Genomic DNA, 18,185 nt, shown 5'->3' on the forward strand with positions numbered 1-18,185 from the left:
TGTACAATTGAATTAGTCTCCAATGGCCCACGGCTGTAGCACGTAACGACCATTAGATTCTAATTCAATGTACACATCTCTATGTAATAGATGAGTATTTCTTATTTCGAAATCAAAGCCCTCAGCTATAGCACGAAACGACAATGATTTAAAAATAAGAACTACTTTCTACCATGTTGGAAGGCTTTGACCGACACAAGCCCGTTGTGTCATTGGCCAATTACTACTTGATATTATTTAATGTTAGAGGGATTATATTATGTTACAATCATAATCATATTATAAAGAGATTCTTCCTTTTAAATTAAATATTTCAAATCAATAATCGATAATCAGATGTTTCCCAGATCGGGGGGAGCATTGTCAAGAGGCGTCACTTAATACCCCTTTCTTACAGATAGAAATCTGTTTTTGACAGAATCATCCTTTCTCTCATTATTGAAAATTCATATTTAATTACGTGTTTCATAAACACAAGAATCTCATGATTGTATTCATAATATTTATATTAAGGTCATGAAACAATTTCACTATACTAGATTGTCTAACATACGCCTTATGTTAATTAAGTTCACCTAAATCTATCATCGCATGATAAGTTAAGCATATATCATATATATAAGCATGAATAAACGTAAAGGTAGGTATGTTAAATCATGTAGCATATTACTCTAAGCAATATACATCTCTATGTATCACATGAAACATTTAAAAGTATTTAAAACAATTAAAAACAGCTTTAAAACACTGATGTTAACTATAAACAGTTCGAAACAATTTCAGAAAATATAATTTAATATACCATTAGAAGCGTCTCGAAAAAACGAATCCAACGGCACCAAGCACGCCCCAAACGGACCGACCACGCGCCCTCACGCGCCTCGAGAAGCGGTCTGACGCGCCAACATGCGCACACGCGCCGTCAGGCGCGTAACTGACACTCAGCCACTCGTCCCCACTCGCACACGCGCCTCCCGCGCCCTGACAGCTGAGCTGACGTCAGCGTGACGTCATCTGATGATGTTAGCGTGACGTCATCTGATGACGTCAGCATGACGTCAGCATCAGCGTTGACCAGTTGACCGCGCGTGTCTGACACGCGCTGCGCGTGAACAAGAGCGTGTAACCCTCACGCGCGCCAGCCAGCCGCACGGTCCTTTGCCCATTTCTGTCTTCTACCGTTTTTTTTATTAACAGCCGCCGCCATTGAACGTCGTGCCAACCCCCATCAACATCAGTACGTACTATTTGAATTCCAGCAGGATACAATATATATATATATACATTACAGATTACACATATATACATATTTTATTACGAATTTTAATTAAAACAAGTTTAAAAAATCATAATAATTAATCCACACATCAGAAAATTATGAAAAAATACCCAGATGATCTACAACACTTGTAGAACCCATATCTTTAGTCAAAACAATTTTGAGAAACAATTTCTAATCAATCATAATTAATCCATGATATAACTTGCAAAAATTATAATAAATTCATACAAGATCAGAAAATTCTGAAATTTTTATCACATATCTATATGCATACAACCTAAGCTCTGATAGCATTGTAGGATTTTTATACATCACAGAAGCATGGTATAACATTTTCTTGATATAAAATCCATATTAATCGCATACAAATCATGGATAAAACATATGGATCGATTACTAACCTTTAAAAGCGATCCAAGAATGATGAACGGAGATCCCTAGCAGCTGCTCCTCAAGTGTGAAGCACTCCACCGGTATCCACCAAGAGATCAAAGTAATGGAGGGAGGAAGGGGTTGAGAGAATTAGGGTTTGTTTTTGGGTTGAGGCAAATAGGGTTTATAATAGTATATTTATAGGCATAAATTTTAGCTAAAAATTTTCCCATAAAATATTATTATTATTAACCCTTTAATTGATTATTCTCATTAACCAATTAACTAATAATTAAAACACCTTTTAATCATTAATCCTTTTTCTAAACACTTTAGAAAATAATTTTCTCACTTGATTTAATTTCCAAAAGTTAAATTCTTAATTAATAATATTAAGAACTTTTTCTTAATTAATTATAATTAATTAAATCTCATTTAATCAATTATTAAATTTGCTAATTAATTATTTATTTCATAAATAAATAATTACCAGCCATTATTAATTAATTTCTCCACCATTAAATCATTCTCTTTTATGGTGTGACCCTGTATGTTCAATATTAAGCCGGTAGTAGAAATAAATAATAATAAAACTATTTTATCATTATTTATATAAATTCTCTAATTCATTAAATATGATTAATTAATAAATTAATCATATTTATTCTACATCGTGAGGGATACTTCTCAGCATATCGCGACTATCCGGATAATACGAATTCACTGCTTAGAATACCAAGAACCTATTCAGTGAATAGTTTCCGTACAATCAATTCCTTCTACCCTACAATGTCACGATTAAATACAAGGCATGGAACTTGTGTCAAGCCTATCTTATTTAATCATATGCTTTCCCATTCACTATGCTTAGTTCTAATTAACGTGAATTAGAAACTCCCTTCTAATTTCATTCACTCTGGCCAGAGATTCCTGAACTAGCATAAGTGGATCAGCATTGAACATTCTTTTCCTTCACTGGAAGGGGTAGATCCTTTATTGATCATACAATATCTTCGTGTACAAATTCCTACACCCAGTAGAGCCCTTATTATTGTCCCTGGAGACTAAGAACTAAACCAAAGTCTAGTTCAGTGTACACAAGATGACTATGATGACCTCAAGTCTAAGGATACTTATACAACTATCACTATGTGAACATCTGCGGACACGTGAGTGAACTCCATCAGTTGTTCAGTTGTGTGAGTCATGTTCAGTGAACTTATTCTATAATAAGCACCTACATACTAGCTATAGTGTCACCACACAAATGTCTATGAGAACAGACATTCTTCATAATGAAGCAAGCATAATATGTACCGATCTTTGTGGATTACTAATTACCAGTTAATAATCCTATGACCAGGAACTATTTAAGTTCAGAGTTATCATCTTTTAGGTCTCATTATTATGATCTCATCATAATCTATAAAAAATCTTTACTCTAAACTATGGTATATCTTATTTAAACACTTAAATAGATAAAGCCCGCAATAAAAACAAAACATGTCTTTTATTAATATCAATGAAATCAAAATAGATTACATAAAAGCTATTCCTAAATCATCATACATGATTGGACTTAGGACACATCTCTTTCACAACCAACCTTGCTTTGTTTCCGGTGACTATACCATTTTCATCCATCTTGTTCCTAAACACCCATTTTGTTCCAATTATGCTTCTATTCTTTGGTGCAGGAACCAATTTCCAAACTTTGTTTCTTTCAAACTGATTCAGCTCTTCCTGTATGGAAGATATCCAATCAGGATCCAGTAAAGCTTCATCAATTTTCTTAGGCTCTACTTGAGACAGAAAATATGCATGTATGCACTTATTAGCAGTTGCACTTCTAGTCCTCACACCAGCAGTAGGATCACCAATAATTGCTTCTCTAGTGTGACTTATATCCCACTTCCTTGTATGAGTTTGTTGACTTGTGCCTTCATCATTTTCTTCATTGTTGGTATGACTGCTAAATCCTTCTTCTCTTTCTCCCCCTAAGTTTGTGCTATCAAAATCAGGTATTTGAGATGAGCTTCCATTTTCATGATTTTCCTGTTGAGTAGTCTCTTCATTTAATATCTGTTGTGCATCAACTTCATCTTCCCCATCAGAATCACTATCAATGTTGAGGTTTTTAAATGCAAGGGCTTCAGCTTCATTATCATCAATGCATTCCAAGCCTGGACACTTGTCTTCATCAAAAGTCATATATGTGCTCTCCATAATCTTCTTTTGATCAATCACATAAACTTTGTAGGGTGTTCTTTCCAGTGAATATCCCAGAAAAATTATTTCAAAAACCTTTGAGTCAAATTTTCCCACATATTCAGAGTTTTCTTTCAAAATGTAACACTTGCTTCCATACACATGAAGATGCTTTACAGGAGGCTTTCTTTTAGACATGATTGAATAAGGTGATTTTCAATGTGCCTTGTTAATGAGATATCTGTTCTGAGTATAACATGCAGTGTTAACAGCCTCTTCCCAGAAACTTGTTGGTAATTTGGCATCTTGCAGCATTGTTCTAGCAGCTTCAACTAATGTTCTGTTCTTTTTTTCAACTACATTTTATTAAGGTGTTCTAGCAGCTGAAAATTCTTAAACAATGCCCTTGCTTTTGCAGAATTCACTCAAGGTAGCATTTCTGACTTATGTTCCATTATCACTTCTCAATATATTTACACAGTTGTAATCTTCAGCCTGTTTTTCTATCTTCTTGATGTGCTCAATTATGATGTGTGGAGTTTCATATTTAGAGTACATGAACTCTACCCAAGTGTATCTTGAGAAATCATCCACGATCACAAGTGCAAATTTGTTCCTTGAAATAAATAAGACATTTACTGGCCCAAACAAGTCCATGTGAATGAGTTACAATGGCGCACTTATAGAATTCACAGTTTTTGACTTATGACTTGATCTTTTCATTTTTCCTTTCTGACAAGCTTCACAAACTTCAACTTGAGCAAATTCCAGTTCGGGAATGTCTCTTACTAACTCCTTTTTGACCAAGGTGTTAATTTCCTTGAAATTTAAGTGAGACAGCTTTTTATGCCAAAGCTTGCTTTGTTCTTCTGATGCCTTGGTGTAGAAGCAACAAATGCCATCCTTATTTGTTGAGTCCAAGTCTATAACAAACAAGATTCCTTTTCTTGCTCATTTCAGAGCAACTTCACCAGTTTCCTTGCTGATAAAAGTACATTCTTTTTTGTTGAATAAAACTTCAAAAGCTTTGCCTGTAAATTGGCTAACACTTATAAGATTTACTTCAAGACCAACTACCAGTGCTACATCATCAATGATAACATTTTCAGAAACAATCTTGCCATATCCCATTATGAATCCTTTGTTGTTGTCTCCAAAGGTCACCAAAGGGCCAGCTTTCTCCTCAAACTTTGATAGCAAGGCTTTATCACCTGTCATATTCCTGGAACATCCACTATCTATGATCCAGATGACTTTCTTCATTTTGTCCTGCACATAATGAGTTTTAAGTGTGTCTAGAAACCCAAGCAGTGTTGGGTACTTTCTTCTTGTTAACTGATTTATTAGAAGTAGAATGAGTAGTTTCAGATAAAATAGAGTTCAATAACTGTTGTGCATTTTCCCTATCTGATGTAGACCCGATTTTTATTTCTTTAAGGTCTACTCTCAGTTTGTGACAACTTTTCATCACTTTTAAGTTGCAAGGAATGTAATCAAACTTGTCATAGAAGGAATAAAGATCACTTGCATTTGCTTCATTGTATTTGCAGGCTCCTTCAGTTGGCTTGCTAACTGCCTTTTTACAAAGGTGAGTTAGATGATTCACAGAGCCACATTTTTCATATTTCATTCTTGGAGCATCTGCAACATAAGAAAAATTGTTACTTTTCTTTATCCCTATTTTCCCATTTCTATATTTCTTTTTCTTTCTTGCATCTTCAGTTTTAGTTTCTTTAACAGGTGTCTTGGGACTTTGTTTGTCCATGAGCTTCTCTTCGGTATTGGAAGACTGAGTTGATTTTTCAGTTTCTTCTCTTTATCCTCATCAGCAATTTCTTGCTTAATAATCAATTCTTCTTCACTGAAGTTAACTTTACATGATTTGAATATAGGTGCATTAACCTCTTCCAAGAAGGTTGAAGCATTTTCAGTTTTCTTTGCTTTCCCTTTGTCACCTACAGTCTTCTTTTTGTCATTCATAGCATCATAGTCAAGGCCAATAGCAATGTTTGCACATGACTTATTTTTCTCATGGTACTGTCCAACCAGTTCAGATGCATTTCTGAAATATTTCAGCTTCACTTCATTCTTTTCCAGCTTCTCCCTTAGCACTGCTTCAATTGGATTTGCACACTTGAGCTTGTTCTTTAGATATGCATTTTCTTGTTTTAAAGCTTCAAGCTCCACCAATAACAATTCAGTTTCTTACTTCTCACTTTCAAGCTTCTCATTTATCTTTATTAATCTGCTAACTTCTTCATTAGCAGCAATTATGCTTGTGTGGATGTGAAATATTTTTGTGCTCATCTTTTCTACAGTTTCCTTATATTGATTTACAGTTAAATCAATTATGGTAAGAGTTGGTACCTGTGATTTAGATGAGGATGATTCTCCTTGCTCCAAGGCCATGAGTGCATAATTTCCAAATTCTTCATCTTCATCATTTTCAGAGTCATCCCAACTTTTACCCTCTGTAATATAAGCTTTGCTTTGCTGTTTTTTTAGAAGAGCTTCATACTTTGCTTCAAGTTCAAGATAAGCTGTATCCTTCTTTGCTTTCTTGGGTTTCCTGCATTTTGTAGAAAAATGGCCCAACTCATCACAGTTGAAGCACATTATCTTAGATCTGTCAACAGATCCAGTTTTGTAGCCAATTTTGCTTTCAGAAGTGTACTTCCCTTTTCCTTTCCAGCTGCTGTCTTTGTTGAAAGACTGTCCTTTACCCTTGAAGTATCTTGGATTATTTACTCTAATGTTAGAGAATTTTCTAGCCAGATAGGCCATTGACTGATCTAGTTCATCCAGTTCATCAAGAGTGTAGAACTCATCTTCTTCCAATTCCAGAATGACTTGTTCCTGCGAATCATTTGTTCTTTGCTCACTTGTTGAGGCAACTGGAGTTTGAGATCTTGGTTCATCATTAGATGTTTGGCTTTCATTTACAATTAAATCACTTGAGCCATCTACAACATGTCCGTGACCAGATCTTAATGATTTCCTTTGAATCATTTCTAGTTCATATGTTTTGAGAATTTCATATAGAATTTCCAGTGTTATTCTGCTCAAGTCTCTCCCTTCCCTGATTGCTGAGATTTTTTGTTCCAAATGATCAGGGAGAGTAAGCAAGAACTTCAGGTTCACTTCTTCAGCTTCATAGTATTTGTCATGGAGCTACAAATCATTTATCAGCTTGTTAAACCTTTCAAACACATCTGTTATACTTTCCTTTGGCTTGGCCATGAAACCCTCATACTGTGAAATCGGTATCCTTCTTTGATTAGATCTAACTTCCTCAGTTCCCTCATAGAGTATCTTAATCTTTTCCCATATTTTCTTGGCAGTGTCATAGTTGACAATGTTATTGTACATCACATTGTCAAGTGACTCAATCAATATCAATTGCAAGCCACTATCCAGGGAAACTTTCTCTTTTTCAGGCTCAGTATACTCAAAAGGATCTTTTGGAGCATAATGAGCTGGGATAACCATGTCTCCATATGTAGATTCCTCAACTCTAACCATAGGAGTGAAGGGCCCATTCTTGGGGATCTGAATGTAGAGTGGATTGGCCATCCTGATAAACAACATCATTTTCTTTTTCCAAAGAGTGTAGTTAGCTTTGTCAAAGGTAGGAATTTTGATGTTACTGATTTTTTGTGTATTGATTCTTCCAAGATCTCGAATCTGTTTACTTTCAGATTTATCACTAATACCACTTGTTAGGAAATGAATGACACACAGAGGGGGGTGAAAATGTTTTGCTATTTTTGAGCTTTTCTTGAATGTTTATGGTTGAACAAAGTAAATTAAATATTGTAAGGAAGATGTGTTAATGCAGTAAATAAACATGCAATAAACAAGAACACAATCTTTTTAAAACTCACTTAATTTTTATATTAAAAATCAAGAATGTTTTGCTACCAAATTTCTAGGCTCTTTATTTAAAGAGCTTAGCTTCTTCTTGAGAGAGTTACAAGATTTCTATCTAAATTGTTACAACTGACTAAAAGACCAGTGTTAACTTTATAATTCAGTTAACTGCTGGTTTACACAGTGTACAATAAGACATGCTATTAGCTTTTCTAAACTGTCACTTGTCATTTCTATTTATAGAAAAGTAACTCTTCCATTTTTGGCTTAGCATATCTTTAGCATCCGGTGATTATCTTGATCTTCCTCTGTCAAATAATCTTCACCATTGATCTTGCATATTCTTCAAGCTGCTTTTTGTAGACTTGTCAATCCAGCTGGTTGGATTGATTGTTGATTGTTTATCTTGAATATTGAACTGGTCTGTGATTTTGTACTTTGAGAATTTCACTCGAGATCTCCAATTAGGCATATAGAGATCTTGACATCTCGATAAGTATAATGACTTATCGAGATCTCTAATGCTCTAGTGAATTTGACTTATAGAGGTCTCTGAGTTCTCGAATGAAACTTTGGCTTGTCGAGATCTCTCAGCATCATGTCTTCACTTTGACTTATCGACAACTTAGAGTTCTCTAGTGAATTTTGACTTATCAATATCTTTGAGTTCTCTAGTGAACTTTGTCTTATCGATAACTCAGAGTTCTCTAATGAATGTAGACTTGTCGATAACTCTGAGTTCTCTAGTGAAGAAATGACTTGTCGATATCTCCAACCTTCATGTCTTCTTGACTTGTCAATATCTCTTTGAGTTCTTTAGTAGATTTCCTGACTTCTCGATAAGTCATTTGGAGTTCTTGAATGACTTCTCTATAACACTAAATATGTGACTTGTAGAGATCTTGACTTAGAGTATTTTTAACCAAACAGATTTATTCAACTCCGAGCCTCTTCAAAAATTTTCTGAGGCATGATCACCTTGATCTTCTTCCAGATAGAATCCTTAGGCTTGATACTGTGTCAGGAAAAAGACTCCAGTCTGCTCCTTTGCATTTTTTAGACTTTAAAATTTTACAAGTACAAATACAAACTAAGATAACAATACAACTTACTTAGGGTTGACAAATTGTCTTAGTCTTGTTAAGGCACAGGCATGTTTTATACAACAATGCCAATGCCAACATGAGTGATGTTGTTATGGGTAGGATGGCCAGAGATGCAGCTAAGAAGGCCAACCATATTCCTAAGATCCCTGCCTTCCTTGACGCATCGGGATCCGGTCAGAAGAGGATTAAAAACTTTGATGGGAATGCCAGGACCCCTTTCAAACCAGGATGGGGTATCTCTACCAATGACTCTGTGCTCAACAGTCCAGGCCTTGCCCTTGAGTGGTCGAACAACTACATCACTCGTCCTGACCTCCTATTTATCTCTTCCGGTGAGAAGCTTCTCGAGGCCGAGATGCTGGGGGCTCAAGCCTTGTACCAGCTACACTTCTCCATGTAGAAATTTCATTTAAGTGCATTTTTCCTCAAAACTTGAAAAACGTTATAGGAATCACTCCTTGGGTACTTGGCCCTTCATACTTAACCTTTTTATAACTCTATTCATGTTTTCCTTGTCAGGCCAACGCCTACTTCGTGACGTCCTCTACCCAGGCTGTAAAGATAAGAGGCGACTATGCTGCATTGCAGACTTTCATGAACAAAATGACTATCTCCTCAGGGGAGTGGGAGTCCAAAGCTCATGAAGCCGAGGGTAAGCTTGCTGTCATGGAGAGGAAATATTCCAGCTCAGAGGAGAAGAGGAAGAAGGAATAGAAATACCTCACGGGAGCTTACCATAAATCCTCTATATTCACCAAAATAATGGACGAGCATGATGATGAGATGCGCCCTGTTAACCTGGCCATAGGTTGGAAGAGGGGAATCAAAGATGCTCAAGGCGTATGGTCGGACGTGGTCGACCCGAGTCTTCTATCTTGCCCTTGGAAGCTACCCATCATGGACCCATCTGGGAAAGCTTCCGGATATGTGCCCGAGACTCCTTGTATGAGGTCTCAATTATGCTCTAGCTACAGCGGTTCCAGTTCCAAGGGTAAGGCCCCCTCGGGTAGCCCTAACTCTAGAGAAGCCCTTCTGGGAAAATCAGGGAGCCAATTCTAGGGAGTAGCTATTCTTCTTCTGAGGAGGGCTCGGATGGTGAAGGGGCGGATTCTTCTGACGAGTAATTTGTGTGGCCTTGCATGGCTTTAGTTGCCTCTTGTGACAATATTTTCAGAACTTATTTATTCAGACTTTATAGATTGTAAACTATTGGTCCTTTGGACTTTAACTTTTTATCCTTCGGGTCCCTATCTGTACAATTCATTTAGTTTCATTTCATACTTGTCTTTTATTTTCGGTATTTGGTCCTTTGGGACTTGCATTCTTAAGATGCTCATACTTAGATAAATCGGTAGACAAGATGATAGAAATAAACTTGCATAAATAGATAATATCTCTAAAAAGTGTGTTCAACCCTTAAATAAGATGGTTTCGTCGACCTTATTTACAAGCTCAATACTAAGTACTAGGAACATATCTCAAATTTCCTAAACATAATAAACCTTCAGGTTAGAAGCGTGCCATGTGCTAGGCACTTCATCACCATTCAGGGTTTCCAACTTATAGGATCCTCGTCCCAATGTCTTTCTGACCTTATAAGGTCCTTCCTAGTTAGGGGCTAGCTTTCCTCTCTCCCCTACTCTTGATGCCTCAATCTTCCTAAGAAGCAAGTCTCTTTGCTGAAAGAACCTTTTTTTAACCCTTCAATAAGATTGAGAGCGAGCCTCATGCCTTTTTCATTGTTTTCTGGTTCTTAAGCTTTGATCCTAGGGGATCCATGTGTGATCTCAAGGGGCACCACGGCCTCGACTCCATAAGCCAGCATGAATGTGGTAGCTTCAGTTGTCACTGTTGGATTTTATACGCAGCGGAGGCATGGCAAAACACTTTTACACATACTAAATCCAAATATTGGCATATAAAATTTGGTAAAAACATAGGGATCGAATCTAACCTTTAAAATAATTCGGAGACAACGATCAGAGATCCTTAGCAGTTGCTCCTCAAGTGTGAAGCACTCCACCGGTATCCACCAAGAAAACGATGTTAAGGAGGAGGAAGGAGGTGGAGAGAATTGGGTTTTCCAAACTTTTTGGGTTTTTTGGGGTTCCAATAAAAATAGGGTCTATAATAGTGTATTTATAGGCAAAATTTTCAGCTGAAATTTTCCCATAAATATTATTATTATTATCCCATTTATTATTCTCATTAATAATTAAAACACCTTTTAATTATTAATCCTTTTTCTAAACACTTTAGAAATAATTCTCTCTCTTGATTTAATTTCCAAAAATTAAATCCTTTAATTAATAATATTAAGAACTTTTCTTAATTATTTATAATCAATTAAATCTCATTTAATCAATTATTAAATTTGCCAATTAATTATTTATTTCACAAATAAATAATTATTAGCCATTATTAATTAATTCCTCCACCATTAAATCATTCTCTTTTTATGGTGTGACCCTGTAGGTTCAATATTAAGCCGGTAGTAGAAATAAATAATAATAAAACTATTTTATCATTATTTATATAAATTCTCTAATTTATTAAATATGATTAATTAATTAATCACATTTATTCTACATCTTGAGGGATACTTTTCAGCATATCGTAACTATTCGGATAATATGAATTCACTGCTTAGAATACCAAGAACATATTCAGTGAATAGTTACCGTACAATAAACTCCTTCTACCCTACAATGTCCCGATTAAATACAAGGCATGGATCTCGTGTCAAGCCTATCTAATTCAATCACTTGCTTACCATTTACTATGCGTAGTTCTATGCAAATTAGAAACTCCTTTCTAATTTCATTTACTCTGGCCAGAGATTCCTGAACTAGCATAAGTGGATCAGCCTTGAACATTCGCTTCCTTCACTGGAAGGAGTAGATCCTTTATTGATCATACACTATCTTCGTGTACAAATTCCTATACCCAGTAGAGCCCTAATAATTATCCCTGGAGACTAAGAACTAAACTAAAGCATAGTTCAGTGTACACAAGATGACTATGATGACCTCAAGTCTAAGGATACTTGTACAACTATCACTATGTGAACAACTGCTGACACGTGAGTGAACTCCATCAGTTGTTCAGCTGTGCGAGTCATGTTCAGTGAACTTATTCCATAATAAGCACCTACATACTAGCTATAGTGTCACCACACAAATGTCTATGAGAACAGACATCCTTCATAATGAAGCAAGCATAGTATGTACCGATCTTTGCGGATTATTAATTACCAGTTAGTAATCCTATGACCAGGAACTATTTAAGTTTAGAGTTAAAATCTTTTTAGGTCTCACTATTATGATCTCATCATAATCCATAAAAAGCTTTACTCTAAACTATGGTATATCTTATTTAAACACTTAAATAGATAGAGCCCGTAATAAAAACAAAACAAGTCTTTTATTAAAATCAATGAAATCAAAACAGATTACATAAAGAGTTATTCCTAAATCCTAATACATGATTGGACTTAGGACATATTCCTTTCAATCTCCCACTTGTACTAAAGCCAATCACTCTGGTATCTAATATCCATCTTGTCTTTATGACGATCAAAGTGACTTTCATAAAGTAGCTTTGTGAGTGGGTCTGCTATGTTGTTATGTGTGTCAACTCTAATTCAATACAATACAAGAAATGTTACCGTGCTCACACTACCCCTTTTGTAAACGCATGGTCCATCTACGTTTTTGATAAAATCAAACTCTTTGATTGTCTCATTAAAACGAATGTTCCATCTTTCGAGAAGCTTGCTTGAAACCACATATGGTTCACAGTAGCTTACACACTAGGCTTTCATTTCCCTTGGAAAGAAAACCATCTGGCTATATGCCAGATCACATAGTCGTAGTAAGCAGCAATCGCAAGCAAAATCCGAACTGATTTTAACAGGGCTATAGGTAAAAAGTTTCATCAAAGTCAATCCATTGCCTTTGTTTGAATCCTTTTGCCAAAAGCCTGGCCTTATAGGTCTCCACCTGGCCATCTACTATAATCTATCTTTTGTATACCGTATACATAGATTCCATTCTGGATTTCATGGCACTATGCCATATCTCTGAGTCAACACTACTCATAGCCTCATTATAGTTTACAGGGTCGTCATCATCAATGATCGACAACTCATTGTCATTCTCAATGACAAGGCCATGTTACCTCTCAGGTTGGCGAAACACTCTCCCTGATCTATGAATGGGCTGTTCCACAAAAGGTTGTTCAGTCAGAACAGGTGTTTCCACTTGATCCGTAGTAGTTTGTGTTTTTTGAACTTCATCAAGTTCAATTTTGCTCCCACTGTTTCCTTCAAAGATAAACTCCTTTTCCAAGAAGGTAGCATGTCTGGAGACAAACACCCGATGATCGGTGTAAAAGTAATACCCTAAAGTCTCTTTAGGATATCCCACAAAACTACATTTTACGGATCGATATTCCAGCTTATCTGGGTCAACTTTCTTGACATAAGCTGGACATCCCCAAATCTTAACGTGTTTAAGACTCGGTTTCCTTTCTTTCCATATCTCATACGAAGTTTGAGGAACAGATTTTGGAAGACACCATATTCAGTAAATATGTTGAGGTTTCCAATGCATAACCCCATAGGAATACTGGAAGATTTGCATAGCTCATCATGGACCGAACTATGTCTAACAAAGTTCAATTTCTCCTTTCAGATACCAATCTGGAGGAGTCCACTGGGAGACTATACCATTTACTTTGAGATAATCTAGAAACACTCCATTAAAGTATTCACCACCTTGATCTAATCGAAGAATTATAATACTATGTTTGGTTTGTTTCTCCACTTCATACTTATATTCTTTGAACTTTTCAAAGCCTCAGACTTGTGTTTCATCAAACACATATCCGAATCTAGATCTATCATCTATGAAAGTAATGAAGTATGAAAATCCACCCATGGCTTGCTTAGACATTGGTCCACATACATCTGTGTGTACCATTCCTAGCAAATTTGCAGTCCTCTCTCCATGTCTACTAAATGGAGACTACAGTGCCACTATAAAGTGAGATTTTCATCATCCCTTTTCTTTTATTAGTTTGTTCAATCTGAAGTAAATAATGTCACATATATACAGACCATTATTTAAAGCACCACGTCCATAAAGAATATTATCTCTAAGAATAAAACATTCATTATTCTCAATAATAAATGAAAATCCAGCCAAGTCTAACATGGGAATAATATTCCTCACAATCGAGGGAACAAAATAACAATTATTTTAAAAACAATAGTCTTGCCCGTAGGCATATGTAAATGAAATGATTCTACATCTTCAGCAGCAAATCTTGCTCCATTTCCCATCAGTAGAATCACCTCCTCTTCCTCAAGAGTCCTACTTCTCCTTGGTCCCTTCAACAAATTGCAGATTTGAGAACCACAGGCGGTATCTAATACCCAAGTAGAAATTTAATTTAATGACATATTCACTTCTATCATGAACATACCTGAATCAGAAGCGGTAGTCTCACTACCCTTCTTCTTATTCAATTCTGCAAGGTAAACCTTGCAGTTCCTCTTCCAGTGCCCCACCTTTTTACAGTAAAAGCAAACAACTTTGCTCTCGGGGTCTTCAGCTTTTGGTGGAACCGGCTTTTCTTCACCTACTTTCTTCTTCTTGGAAGAGTTCCTCTTCCTTTTCTTAGGATTGGAACCTTCACCAATTAGAAGAACAGAACTCTTCTTAGGGGGAAAATTAGATTCCGCAGTCTTCAACATGTTGTGGAGTTCAGGCAGGCTGACATCCAACTTATTCATGTAAAAGTTCACAATAAACTGCGAGAACGAACTCGGAAGCGATTGCAAACCAAGTCTTGGCTCAGCTCCCCATCCATGGCAAAACCAAGTTGTCCAAGACGTTCAATCAAATTGATCATCTTAAGTACATGGTCATTCACAGATGATCCCTCAGACATCCTACAACCGAACAGCTCCTTCGATATCTCATATCGAGCTGTCATCCCTGCCATATCATACAACTCTTATAGATGCATGAGGATAGTGTGAGCATCCATATGCTCATGTTGCTTCTATAGCTCAATGTTCATGGAAGCTAGCATGATGCATTGAGCAACATTTGCATCATCTATCCACTTACGATACACAACATGTTCATCATTATGTACATCACTAGCAGGTTCAGTAGGCTTAGGTGAGTCAATCACGTATTCCAGCTTCTCAATCCTGAGAACAATTCTCAAGTTTCGAAGCCAGTCAACATAATTAGGACCAGTCAATTTGTGAGCATCCAGTATGCTCCTGAGTGATAGTGCAAAAGACATAACATACAAAGTAAATCTGTAAATGATAAACACATAACAATACTTAGCAAATATTCGATTTCATTTCAAAACACTATGTGAATCGGGTCTTTATTCATAAGTGGTTCCCACTAGTTTATCTAATTTATTCAACCCCCTACGTGAAAAATAAGCATTCATAATGCTAGTGGGAATATGGATCCTACATTCCATTACACAACCCTGGCTGTGGCACGAAACGCCATGTAATGTTCAATAGGCAGACAACTCTTGTCAATTACATCTAATGTTATTCCCTAATCAAACTTTAGCCTCTTGAATAATTGAGTCACGGCTGTGGCACGACAAACTCAATATTCTAAGTCAAGTCTAACCCAACATTCCGTATAATTGAATCAGTCCCCAAAGGCCCACGGCTGTGGCACGTAACGACCTTTAGATTCTTATTCAATGTACACATCTCTATATAATAGACAAGTATTTCTTATTTTGAAATCAAAGCCCTCGGCTGTGGCACGAAACGACAATGATTCAAAAATAAGAACTACTTTTCTATCATGTTGGAAGGCTATGACCGACACAAGCCCGTTGTGTCATTGGCCAATTACTACTTGATATTATTTAATTTTAGAGGGATTATATTACGTTACAATCATAATCATATTATAAAGAAATTCTTCCTTTTAAATTAAATATTTCAAATCAATAATCAATAATCAGATGATTCCCAGATCGGGTGGAGCATTGTCAAGAGGCGTCACTTAATAACCCTTTCTTACAGATAGAAATCTGTTGTTGATAGAATCATCCTTTCTCTCATATCGAAAATTCATATTCAATTACGTGTTTCATAAACACAAGAATCTCATGATTGTATTCGTAATATTATTATTAAGATTATGAAACAATTTCACTATACTAGGTTGTCAAACAAACGCCTTATGTTCATTTAAGTTCACCTAAATCTATCATCGCATGATAAACTAATCATATATCACATATATCAACATGAATAAACATCAAGGTAGGCATGTTATATCATCTAGCACATTAGTCTAAACATTATACATCTCTATGTATCACATGAAGCATTTAAAAGCAATTAAAACAGTTAAAAACAGCTTTAAAACACTTTCGGAAATATAAACAGTTCAAAACTTTTATATAAACTAAAATTGATCACTCCATTAGATCCGTCTCGGAAAAACGAATCCAACGGTATATTGCACGCCTAAAACGGAGTTACGAAACTCCCAGAAAATCAATTTTAATGTAAACAGTCGGGCTGTAACGCATTACAGGAACGCGTTACAAGCCCTGTAACGCATTCCGGTGATGCGTTACAACCCTTTTAACCAATTAAAAGGTGTAACGCATTCCGTGAATGTGCCACAGGGTGTAACGCATTCCCGGAATGCGCGACACCCCTATTTTTTTTTTCTACACCCGCCTGACAGATTCTCTTTCTCGGTTGTCGTGCAGCTCTGTGTCTTTGTCTCCTTTTCTCCGTGCAACAGCAGACAAGCAGATATATATACATATACAAACTTACAATTTATATATATATAGATATATGATTTATTTAATTACGAATTTAATTGTAAGATCTTCAAAAATTCATAATAAAAAATCTATACATTATAAAATTATGAAAAAAATATCCAGACGATCTACAACACTTGTAGAACCCAAATCAACATTCAAAATTATTCTGAGAAATGATTTCTCATCAGACAAAATTAATCCATGATATAACTTGTAAAAATCATAACTAATTCATACAAGCACATAAAATTCTGAAATTTTTACCACAGATCTATATACATACAACCTATGCTCTGATACCATTGTTGGATTTTATACACAGAGGAGGCATGGCAAAACACTTTTACACATACTAAATCCAAATATTGGCATATAAATCGTGGTAAAAATATAGGGATCGAATCTAACCTTTAAAATAATTCGGAGACAACGATCAGAGATCCTTAGCAGTTGCTCCTCAAGTGTGAAGCACTCCACCGGTATCCACCAAGAAAACGATGTTAAGGAGGAGGAAGGAGGTGGAGAGAATTGGGTTTTCCAAACTTTTTGGGTTTTTTGGGGTTCCAATAAAAATAGGGTCTATAATAGTGTATTTATAGGCAAAATTTTCAGCTGAAATTTTCCCATAAATATTATTATTATTATCCCATTTATTATTTTCATTAATAATTAAAATACCTTTTAATTATTAATCCTTTTTCTAAACACTTTAGAAATAATTCTCTCTCTTGATTTAATTTCCAAAAATTAAATCCTTTAATTAATAATATTAAGAACTTTTCTTAATTAATTTATAATCAATTAAATCTCATTTAATCAATTATTAAATTTTCCAATTAATTATTTATTTCATAAATAAATAATTATTAGCCATTATTAATTAATTCCTCCACCATTAAATCATTCTCTTTTTATGGTGTGACCCTGTAGGTTCAATATTAAGCCGGTAGTAGAAATAAATAATAATAAAACTATTTTATCATTATTTATATAAATTCTCTAATTTATTAAATATGATTAATTAATTAATCACATTTATTCTACATCGTGAGGGATACTTCTCAGTTTTATTATTCACTGCTTAGAATACCAAGAACCTATTCAGTGAATAGTTACCGTACAATAAACTCCTTCTACCCTACAATGTCCCGATTAAATACAAGGCATGGATCTCGTGTCAAGCCTATATAATTCAATCACTTGCTTACCATTTACTATGCGTAGTTCTATGCAAATTAGAAACTCCTTTCTAATTTCATTTACTCTGGTCAGAGATTCCTGAACTAGCATAAGTGGATCAGTCTTGAACATTCGCTTCCTTCACTGGAAGTGGTAGATCCTTTATTGATCATACACTATCTTCGTGTACAAATTCCTATACCCAGTAGAGCCCTAATAATTGTCCCTGGAGACTAAGAACTAAACCAAAGCATAGTTCAGTGTACACAAGATGACTATGATGACCTCAAGTCTGAGGATACTTGTACAACTATCACTATGTG

This window comes from Apium graveolens, chromosome 4 (assembly GCF_009905375.1).
Source record: "Apium graveolens cultivar Ventura chromosome 4, ASM990537v1, whole genome shotgun sequence".
NCBI classification, from domain to species: domain Eukaryota; kingdom Viridiplantae; phylum Streptophyta; class Magnoliopsida; order Apiales; family Apiaceae; genus Apium; species Apium graveolens.